This window comes from Triticum aestivum, chromosome 4A, assembly GCF_018294505.1.
Source record: "Triticum aestivum cultivar Chinese Spring chromosome 4A, IWGSC CS RefSeq v2.1, whole genome shotgun sequence".
Classification (NCBI taxonomy): Eukaryota; Viridiplantae; Streptophyta; class Magnoliopsida; order Poales; family Poaceae; genus Triticum; species Triticum aestivum.
Window position 1 is genome coordinate 599,733,578 of NC_057803.1, and position 11,768 is coordinate 599,745,345.

At 47.4% G+C, this 11,768-nt stretch overlaps 1 pseudogene; it reads right to left on the bottom strand.

The window, feature by feature from the left end:
• Window positions 1–3,144: 3,144 nt before the first annotated feature.
• Window positions 3,145–8,096, bottom strand: LOC123083998 (receptor-like protein 49; annotated as a pseudogene).
• Window positions 8,097–11,768: the final 3,672 nt, after the last annotated feature.

Sequence of the window (11,768 nt, forward strand, 5' to 3'; positions counted from 1 at the left end):
CTAGGCCTGTTCCGCGGGAGATGGTGGTGGTTGGCGCCGGATCTGACACGTGGATCCAGGCGGATGGTGCGGGTGGGGCAATTGTCGGCGTGGTGGCTACTCTGGCCGTGAGCGGCGGCAGGTCGGTGGGTCTGGCTTCGCGGCAACCTTCCCGTGACGCGTCGGCTACACGGTGGTTCTGCGGTCTCGGCTGCAGCGACGGCCGGTCTCTGCTCCAGCGTCGACTCGTCTGCGGGCGGATCGCTTGGCAGATCGACTGCGGCGGCGACTAGCTTGTTCCGGTGTCGGCTCGTCCGTAGGAGACCTGTGTCAGCCTTCGATCCCTCTCGGACGCTACTTTCGTCAAAGGGTTGGCCCTCTCCCAGTAGCTTCTGAATTGTAATCCTATTATTTTGGAATACAACTTTCCATTTCCTCGCAAGAAATAAAAACTATGTGTGCGTGCATGTGTTTGAGGTATGCATGTGCCACTAATACACATAGTATGTTGCGTGTTCAAGGAATGAATTAGTGGCATTAGTATAACCTTTCTTTAAAAGAAATAAAGAAGTAAGAAAATAATGATAAAATTTTCACACAATGTACACATAATTGTTTTTTATATAATATGCAAGAATAAACATGTAATTGTAGGTTTTTCTCACAAAAAGAAAGTTGGGATGGGTCTCTTGTGTTGTGATTCTGATGGAATATAATCACTCCGTTCTCAAATATTAGTTTTTCTAGAGATTCCACCAAGTGACTACATACGAAGCAAAATGAGTGAATTTACACTTTAAAATATGTCTACATACATCCGTATGTTGTAGTTCATTTGAAATGTCTAAAAAGACTTATATTTAGGAACGGAGGGAGTACTCATCAAAGATTATGCCAGAACCTGTTATATATATGTTGTGGATGCATGTTGTGTACCCTCGTATATGTTTTTTCTTTGAAACCGTGTACCGTCATATATGTTTTTCCACAATGCAATCTGTTTGTCGTCGTGGCCTTTTAGCAGGGTGGAATATAACTTCAGACCCGAGCCACCTAATCCTGACGCTTCGAGAACCACCTAGGGTTCTATCTCCCTCACTCATACACCTCTCCAATTAATCTACCTAGAAGATGCCACATAAGATGAAAAGTTCGAGAAAAACTAGCCTTGTGATTGTTTGTTTTCACACAAATTAACCAGTTTTGAGAGATTCAAGCAATGTGAAATCAATAGAAGATCGGATGCATCATCCCAAAACAACGATGAAGTATGCTAAGGAATAGTGATAATTGCAACTACTTGACTAATTACATCTATCACTTTAGATGCATGCTGAAGGATAATTTTGGAGTAGAAGCTATATATTAAGGCCAGATCTCTAGGGTAGCTGCTAGTCAGGTGCCGGCATGGTCACCGTCGCCGAACAGCTCTCAGAACTCTTCTTCATGAGACCACGACCACGCGTACGGCTGGCCGCCGTCCAACTGCATCCACTGGTCGTCCGGCGGGGACAAGAACAGCTGCGGCCAAGGCACGCCGTCGTCGCCATCCTGCATCCACTGCTCCTCCATGACAACACCCCCCTCCTCCGTCTCGGGAGGAACCCACCTCCACAGTGGCACATCGTAACTTGCCTCCTCTAGCGGCGGCTGCGGGAGCTGGTGGCCATCCACCGCAGCCGGCGGCAGAGGAACCCACGCTCCCAGCGGGTCCAAGACAAAGACATCATGACCCTCCTCCGGCGGCAGAGGAGCCCACCATGCCGGTGGCGGAGGAGCAGCGAAGAGATCATAACCCTCCTCCCCCAGCGGCAGCGGCTGGAGTTGGTGGGAATCCGCCGCAGCCGGCGGCAGAGGAACCCACCACGCCGTCGGTGGAGGAGCGGCACGACCCGCAGCAGCAGCAGCAGCATCGTCGTCGTGAAGCGGCCGGACGGGGAACAGGTCCAACAACTCTTTGCGGTTGTCGCGCGGCTGGCCGTCGTCGTGAAGCGGCCGGACGGGGAACAACTCCAGCAACTCTATGGGCTTGTCAGAAGGCTGGCCGCCGTCTTCCAACTGCCTGGGGAATGGCTCTTCTGGCTGCCGCCACAGCTCCGGCTCCATGATCAGCTCGTCGTAGGGCTCGTGGTATGGCAGGGGACCGCGCCATGGAACGGGATGGTTCTCCTCGGCCGCCATGGACACCGAGATCGATCTCGCGCGCGGAGTTGGATATGTTGGTTCCTCGATCTCCGGCTCTTTTGGTTTCGTTGGGCTGCTATTGCTTAAATTCATATATGTATGCTGGGCCTGGTCCCTGGATGAGTCCAAGTCCAGCAAGAAGTCCAATGTTTCCCAAACAAAAAAAAGTCCAACTCATCAACACATCTTGGCTATGACGAAATAGGCTTTGCCCTGCTATATAGATATAGCAACCACCCAATACAACAATGAGTCCAATACCGAGGCAAACAACACAAACACACACAAAAGAAACAAAAAGAGAAAGAAGAGAGAAACTAATGTCTACAACGTCCGACCGACGAAAGCGATGATGACCCGCAACCGTTGCACCCACCGGAGAGTTTCCACCTAACTCCCAGCACCTTGAACCTCTACATACTATGCAACACCTTCAGGAAGGATGGCCATGACGACGCTACTGTCCGGACTGGTCCTAGGTTTTCCCCCGGTACACGGACGGGCGTGGGGAAGGGGAATACCCGACGCCCTTCAGGAAGGAACGGCTGCGCCCACGGGCGTCACCGCGTCGGTGCCGACAAGCTGGCAGGGATTTCTCACGTCCGCCAAACACCCACAACCCTGAACGGTCCGACGTGTTCCACCAATCTAGCGGCCCACCAACATGCGCCACCACGGTCTTGCCATCATTACTGCCGCCTCACCATGGTCAACAAAGCGAGACCAACGAAGCCGATAGGGAGCAGTCGGGAACAAGAGCGGCAGCTTCAGCAGCCACGCAGGAGGGGACAACCTCCACCGCCCTCGGCGGTCACCGACCGGAGGCAACAATAGGAGCATACCAGGCCATTTAGGCCCGGCCGAGCCCGAAAGGGGCTCGTGAAGCTCCCGTCCCCGCGCTATAGTAGGTGCGCCGCCGTCTCCGCAACCCCCGCACAAGCCACTCCTTCGCTCGCCGGAGCCATCATAGGTGAGATTGGGCTAGGCCCGCCTAGACCCAGATCTGGGCCGGGAGGGCGCCGCCATCAACCACCGCGCCAGCCCGTCGCCAAGTAGCCGCGCTGCCGCCTCCTGACCACCAGAAGCAGCGCCGCCCGGGGCAGCCGTCGTCGCCGGAACCACCACAGACCGAATAGCACCGCTGCCAGTGGCCACCACCCGAGCTGGGGCGCCACACGCGGGGAATGACGAGGCCGCCGGCGCCGCCGACACCACGCGGGCAGGGCCCGAGGCGCAGGCCGGCGGCGGCGGGAGGAGGGTTAGGGGGAGGGGGCGCTGGGTGGAGGGGAGAGGAGCCCCCGGTCGCCTCGCTTGGGGAGGGGCGACGCGGGGGACAAAGATCCTTTCTGGGCGTTGTTCATCCACACATCTTCGTTGTTGCTTTGTATAGTCAGATTTGCTAGCTCTCACCAAAGTCTCATCAAGCTCCTATACCATTTAATTAATAATCAAAAAATAAATGAAGGAATGATCCCCACGTAAAATCAGATGCTCTAGAAATTAGATGAGACTTAGTTAATTCCCATCTAGATAAGAGTTAGTCACACCCTTTTACAATTTGTGATAGCTTCTTCTGCCATCTTTGTGAATTTCAATTTTTGTACCCTCTTTTTGTAACTTTGCCATGGTGTTTATCCCGTTTAGAATGCGCTACCACATTTTACTCCAAGGTTGTTACATGGTGTTGGATTTTGCCTTGTTTACATATTTTCAAACAAGTTGTCGTCGCCACTGGCATATGCTAACGCGGAGTGTAAATTCAACTAGACATGTTTTTTTCCCCTACCTTCTCGTACGACCCGACCTAACTCGACCCGCATCCCGTCCGGCTTGATCACTTGACTTCACCTCTTCGGCGGTTTTGCAAAGATACACACCCACTCACCGAGTAGCACAGATATTAAAGCAACATAGAAGGGTAAGAATAAGAGGTGTCTGAAAGCCTGAGCTTCAAAAATCCACATCCCTCTTGCTGCTTTGCCAGCCAAGTGAACAATCAATCAGCGACCTCTCCTTGATCATTGCTGCTTCACATTCTGACTCAGAGTAGAACGTAGACGGTAGATTGAGGAAGGATCATAGGGCCTGCCTGGAGTCTTTTACTGCTGCTTGAGCAGCTCCGGTTACACATTCCCAGCCTTTGTACCGCCCGAGGACCGACCGACCCCAAGTAGTGCCCTGTGTGTGTACTGTGTAGTCGAACACACCCACCAGTGCCACCACGCTCAACAGGCCGCACCTGCAAGCGCCACATTGCACAACATTCAGTTAACGATGGTCTCATCGACCATGGGAAGCATCATCGCCGCAGCAGAGATGATCGATTGGCCTACCTCTATAGTTCAGCATTTGTAATATGCACCAACCTTCTTGGAAAAGTGCCTTGCTTATGTTCTTGGCACAGTTTACCGACTGCCACGTAGCCCTAGCTGCCTTCAAACACCTCGTCTATTGCAGCAGGATTAAGCCATTCTTCAGCTAGCTGCGGACAATCTTTAACACATGAATCAGCATATATATTTTGGAAAAGGATGAATCAGTATATGTGAGGACCATCACAAAGTCAACAGCTAGCACGCACGCTCCCCAAATTATAATGGAAAGGGTGTGCCTCAAGATCACCGCACACCTGTCTTTACATCACTTCTGATTGCATCAAGTATTCCCTGCTGCCTATACATCGGGTAAGCTGCTGTACCAGCAACTTGGCGCTTCCCAGCCACTCTCATTCATTAGAGACCTCGCGACCTACAGAGATGCGCACGCAAAGATGTGTGTGGTCATACTATTGTACAATACAAACCTGCAACATCAAAACGACATTGTCTCCATTATAAGTGCAGACTGAAAGCAGTTTAGGAAGCCCATAGCTGTTCAGGAAATAACCATTTCCACTGAAGAGCTTTCGGCAATTCGATCGCATCCTCTTATTAATAGGGAGAAGTACCAGCGTTATTGACAGAACATATAAACCGAGAAATGCATGGCCAGTCCTAATTCTAAGCTGTCACTGGACTGGACAGTTTGTGAGCTTGCATGTTCCAATCGAGCTAAAATGAATGGATTGAATGGGTTTGAAGCTCGGGTTTTGGTTGACAACAACAAGAGATAAAGATGAATTGATGAAAGTGGAAGGATCCGCTTACACAATCAGTACAGACCAGTAAACGAGTACATTAATTATTGAAGGCATTACAATCAGACTAGAATAGTCTGTTTACAGAACAAGACATCTTATAAAATTGATGGAACATTTCATTCGATTCAATCCATACAATATATTGTTCTACGGTACATTAAGTACCTTTACAGATAACTAATAATACCACCAGAAACTAGTATATAGTCACAGTAGTACACACACCAAAGCACAATTTATTCTCCAAATTATGAAGTACTAACATACAGATCTTGAGCAGTTCAATTGCACATGAAGCGGGCTCCTCACGCTGCATTGTCATTGTTCTTCTTCATGAGGCGAGCCCAAGCTATAGCCACCCGCACATAAACCTTGTCATACAGCTTGTCAATGTTCTGAAAGTAGGCAATCGCCCAGGTTCTCCTCGGTAACATGGCGCAAAACACCACCCAAAGGCCGACCACAAATCCTATGCCCATCCCAAGGTAGAGATAGGAGATATGATCTGCATCTTCATGGTCTGCACTTTGCTTTGCATCAGTTGTACTAGTAGAGCAGTTCTTGGATAGAGGGTAGCCACATAGACCGGGGTTGCCGATGTAGGTAAAGTTCAGGTTGTCGTGAACCTGCAGCTGTTGCCCGGATGGTATCACACCCGATAAGTTGTTGTATGACAGGTTCAAGTGGCCCAGAGAGATTAGAGCTGACAAACTTGACGGGATTTCACCAGATAACCCATTGCAGGATAGGCCGAGGGACTCCAATTGCTTCAGATCACCAATTTCATTTGGGATATTGCCGATCAACTGGTTACTTGATAAGTTCAGATTGGTGAGCCCAATCAGCAAACTCATCTACTTCGGAACCTGTCCTGTTAAACTGTTAGATGACAGATCTAGATTCACCACCAGCATGTAGATTTCATAGGTATAATCCCGTGTTTGACCTTTTGTGATTACTGATATACTGTCCTCGAAATCATAACCCCATGTATGAGTTATGTTTTTCATCGCTTTCAATTTTGACAACGACCATGGTATGCTTCCTGATACACGCCAAGTCCAAATAATGAAGATTTTCAAGGGAATCAAGGTCCTTAGGAATATGACCACTAAACATGTTTGATCTCACCCTCAAGATTTGCAATTGTGGCATTTTTTCTGGTAACCACTTTGGCAATGTTCCGAATAACCTATTGTATGAAAGATCAAGGAACATTAAATGTGAGGCACCCTGAAGAAATTTGGGGAATTCACCTGTGAGATCATTGTTGCTCAAGGATAGACTAGATATGCTAGAACCAAGTTGATATGTAGAGTTTAAGCTGGGCACCAAAGAATTATTGTGTGTCTCCTTCCAACACTGAATAACATCTCCTGTTAATTTGTTTCCCGATAGATCCAACCGTGCAAGATCAGTCAACTGACACATAGATGATGGAATGGTGCCTGTAATTCTATCATTTTCCAGCAACAACACCTGAAGCAGTGGAGCTTTTAGCATTGATGGAAATGACCCTGAGAACGAGTTTGATGACAGATCAAAGATTGATATATTTATAGGAAGCCGTGGAAGTTGGCCTGGCCTGTGAGCTTATTGGACCCGAGAGATATAACTTCAGCTGACATGTGTTGAAGATTTGCCGGTAATGAACCATCCAACATGTTTCTTGACGCATCCAAGATTGAAGCTCACGAAAATGTCACCCAAAACCAATCAAGAATAACATCATTCAAACTTGTATTTCCAAGAACAAGATAATCAATGTCAGTCTGCCATCTAAGCCACTCTGGAAAACGGGGCCCCACTGAGCATGACTGTACATCTATGCCATTTAGTCTAAATGGAGGAACCCAATTTGGTTGTATATCAATTTTCAAGGAGTTGTGCCACACATCCAGATACTTCAAATTCAGTAAACCTGGAAAATGCTCCTCCGTAAGCACACCATTTAGTTTGCTATCGCTGAGATACAACCCTGTCAGGTTACCAATTGCCCCAACTCCCAGTGGTACAGTACCAGTTATCATGTTTGCACTGGCATCAAGAGAAATGAGACTGGCCATGTTCCCAATCCAGATTGGTAGTTTTCCGGTCATATTTGTATTACTCAATGACAACACTTTTATTTTACTCCATGAGCACCTTGGCAACCGATCTCTGAACTCCCATATGCTGGAATTTATATTGTTTAGTTCGAAATGCAGCACTTCCAAATTGCACAAATTTGCTAAGTTGCTTGGTATACAACCCAAGAGATCATTATGACTAAAATCTATAATCTGAAGGGACGTCATGTTTCCAAGTTGTTTCGGAATAGATCCATGCCAGTTGCAGTCAAAGAGGTGAAACTCCTTAAGGCGTGTGAGACCCCAGAAGAACCAGTTGTGTTCCAGTGATGCATTAAACGAGTTTCTTGATAGATCTAGGACTTCAAGATGTGTGAGGTTCAATTTTGTAGAAGACACGACACTAGTAAGGCCACAATATACTAAGCGGAGCACTTTCGAGAAGAAAGCATGTTAACCATGTGAACCCAATCCTGCACAACACTGAGGTCCACTTGGCTCAAGTCAACATAACTCAACAATGATAGACGTGACAACCATGAAAGATCCACCATGTATGGATCATAGAAATAATTCCCACTAACATCAAGATATTGTAAATTTGAGAGATTGCCAAGTTGGGAAGGTATTTTCCCACCAAAATTTGACAACGAGAGGTTGAGATACCTTATGTTCTCCAGAGAGCACGCAGACACAGGTATGCTTGTGTCGTTGAAGTCATTCGAATTCAAATAATAGTGACATGATATGGCCAATATCATATAGCTCATTTGATCTCCATCTTGGGGCTCCATGATCATCTTGTCACCGGCATGACACCATGATCTCCACCATCATGATCTCCATCATCGTGTCTCCATGAAGTTGCTCGCCAACTATTACTTCTACTACTATGGCTAACGCTTTAGCAATAAAGTAAAGTAATTACATGACGTTTATGTTGACACGCAGGTCATAAATAAATAAAGACAACTCCTATGGCTCCTGCCGGTTGTCATACTCATCGACATGCAAGTCGTGATCCCTATTACAAGAACATGATCAATCTCATACATCACATATATCATTCATCATTCATCACAACTTTTGGCCATATCACATCACAAAACACTTGCTGCAAAAACAAGTTAGACGTCCTCTAATTGTTGTTGCAAGTTTTTACGTGGCTGCTATAGGTTTCTAGCAAGAACGTTTCTTACCTACGCCAAAACCATAACGTGAATTGCCAATTTCTATTTACCCTTCATAAGGACCCTGTTCATCGAATCAGATCCGACTAAAGTGGGAGAGACAGACACCCGCCAGCCACCTTATGCAACTAGTGCATGTCAATCGGTGGAACCGGTCTCACGTAAGCGTACATGTAAGGTTGGTCCGGGCCGCTTCATCCCACGATGCCGCCGAATCAAGATAAGACTAGTAGCGGCAAGCAAATTGACAATATCGACGCCCACAACTACTTTGTGTTCTACTCGTGCATAGTAACTATGCATAGACCTAGCTCATGATACCATTGTTGGGGAACGTAGCAGAAAACAAAAAAAATTCCTACGTTTCACCAAGATCAATCTATGGAGTCAACTAGCAACGAGAGGAGAGTGCATCTACATACCCTTGTAGATTGCGAGCGGAAGCGTTCAAGAGAACGGGGATGATGGAGTCGTACTCGCCGTGATCCAAATCACCGATGACCAAGTGCCGAACGGACGGCACCTCCGCGTTCAACACACGTACGGAGCGGATGACGTCTCCTCCTTCTTGATCCACCAAGGGGGAAGGAGAGGTTGATGAAGATCCAGAAGCACGACGGCGTGGTGGTGGATGCAGCAGTGATCGCAGCAGGGCTTCGCCGAGCTTCTGCGAGAGGGAGAGGTGTAGCAGGGGAGAGGGAGGCGCCAAGACTTGAGGTGCGGCTGCCCTCCCTCCCCCCTTTATATAGGCCCCCTAGGGGGGTGCGCCGGCCCTAGGAGATGGGATCTCCTAGGGGGGGGGGGCGGCGGCCAAGGGGGTGGAGTAGCCCAAAGGCAAGTGGAGGCGCCCCCTCCCCTAGGGTTCCCAACCCTAGGCGCATGGGGGGCCCAAGGGGGGGGGCGCACCAGCCCACTATGGGCTGGTTCCCCTCCCCACTTCAGCCCATGGGGCCCTTCGGGATGGGTGGCTCCACCCGGTGGACCCCCGGGACCCATACGGTGGTCCCGGTACAATACCGGTGACCCCGAAACTTTCCTGATGGCCGAAACTACACTTCCTATATATAATTCGTCACCTCCGGACAATTTCGGAACTCCTCGTGACGTCCAGGATCTCATCCGGGAATCCGAACAACTTTCGGATTACTGCATACTCATATCTATACAACCCTAGCGTCACCGAACCTTAAGTGTGTAGACCCTACGGGTTCGGGAGACAAGCAGACATGACCGAGATGACTCTCTGGTCAATAACCAACAGCGGGATCTGGATACCCATGTTGGCTCCCACATGCTCCTCGATGATCTCATCGGATGAACCACGATGTCGAGGACCTTATCAATCCCGTACTCAATTCCCTTTGTCAATCGGTACGTTACTTGCCCGAGACTCGACCATCGGTATCCCAATACCTTGTTCAGTCTTGTTACCGGAAAGTCACTTTACTCGTACCGTAATGCATGATCCCATGATCAACCACTTGATCACATTGAGCTCATTATGATGATGCATTACCGAGTGGGCCCAGAGATACTTCTTCGTCATACGGAGTGACAAATCCCAGTCCCGATTCGTGCCAACCCAACAGACACTTTCGGAGATACCTGTAATGTACCTTTATAGTCACCCAGTTACGTTGTGACCTTTGGCACACCCAAGGCACTCCTACGGTATCCAGGAGTTGCACAATCTCATGGTCTAAGGAAATGATACTTGACATCCAGAAAAGCTACAACAAACGAACTACACGATCTTTGTGCTATGCTTAGGTTTGGGTCTTGTCCATCACATCATTCTCCTAATGATGTGATCCCGTTATCAATGACATCCCCATGTCCATAGCCAAGAAACCATGACTATCTGTTGATCAATGAGCTAGTCAACTAGAGGCTCACTAGGGACACATTGTGATCTATGTATTCACACATGTATTACGATTTCCGGATAATACAATTATAGCATGAATAATAGACAATTATCATGAACAAGGAAATATAATAATCATTTTATTATTGCCTCTAGGGCATATTTCCAACAGCTTTGTGACTAGTTACGTTTGTTCTAGAGGACATGGGAGAAGTATGGTTATAAGTAATCATGTGAATTTGGTATTCATTTGATATTTTGATGAGATGTATGTTGTCTTTCCTCTAGTGGTGTTGTGTGAACGTCGACTACAGGACACTTCACTATGATTTGGGCCTAGGGGAAGGCATTGGGAAGTAATAGGTAGATGATGGGTTGCTAGAGTGACAGAAGCTTAAACCCAGGGTATCCGTTGCTTCGTAAGTGGCTGATTTGGATCCACATGTTTCATGCTATGGTTAGATTTATCTTAATTCTTCTTTCATAGTTGCGGATGCTTGCGAGAGGGGTTAATAATAAGTGAGAGGCTTGTCCAAGTAAGATCAGCGCCCAAGCACCGTTTCACCCACATATAAAATTACCAAAGTAGCGAACGTGAATCATATGAGCACGATGAAAACGAACTTGACAATAATTCCCATGTGTCCTCGGGAGCGCTTTGCTTTATATAAGAGTTCGTCCAGGCTTGTCCTTTGTTATAAAAAGGATTGAGCCACCTTGCTGCACCTTTGTTACACTTGTTACTTGTTACCAGTTAGGAATTATTGTGACGCCCGGGTAATTAAGCTACAGTAATCCCCGCTAATGATGCCACATCACCTCGGTTACTGTGGATAAACGCGCGTTAGTTCGGAACCTAGTTCGAATTTCAAATTCAAAAATCGAGTAAACAATAAAAGTTTTCAAATATTAAAATTTAAATGTTCGGAGTGAACCAAATAATACATAGGTAATTATGGTGGAGAAACCAAACTTTGATAAAATGTTTAAAGGCCCTAAAACAATTAAAACAATAGTGAAAACAATTAAACAAATGCCTATTGAATTTATAAAATGCTAACACTATTTTATTATGGGTTAAGAATTAATCTCGTAGTAGTTTATTGGTAAATACAAATTAGGCACTAGTGGTAATTTTATAAAACTTAAAATAAAAGAAACTACAAATAAAAAGAGACAAGAAAATATATATAAAAAGAAAAAGGAAGAAAACCCCCAGGCCAACTGGGCCTCGGCCCAGCCAGTGGCCTGACAGGCCGGCCCAACTGGCCCAGTCGGCCACACCTTATCCCCACACCCCCCGCAAACCCTAACCCAACCACCCGCACTCCCCCCCCCCA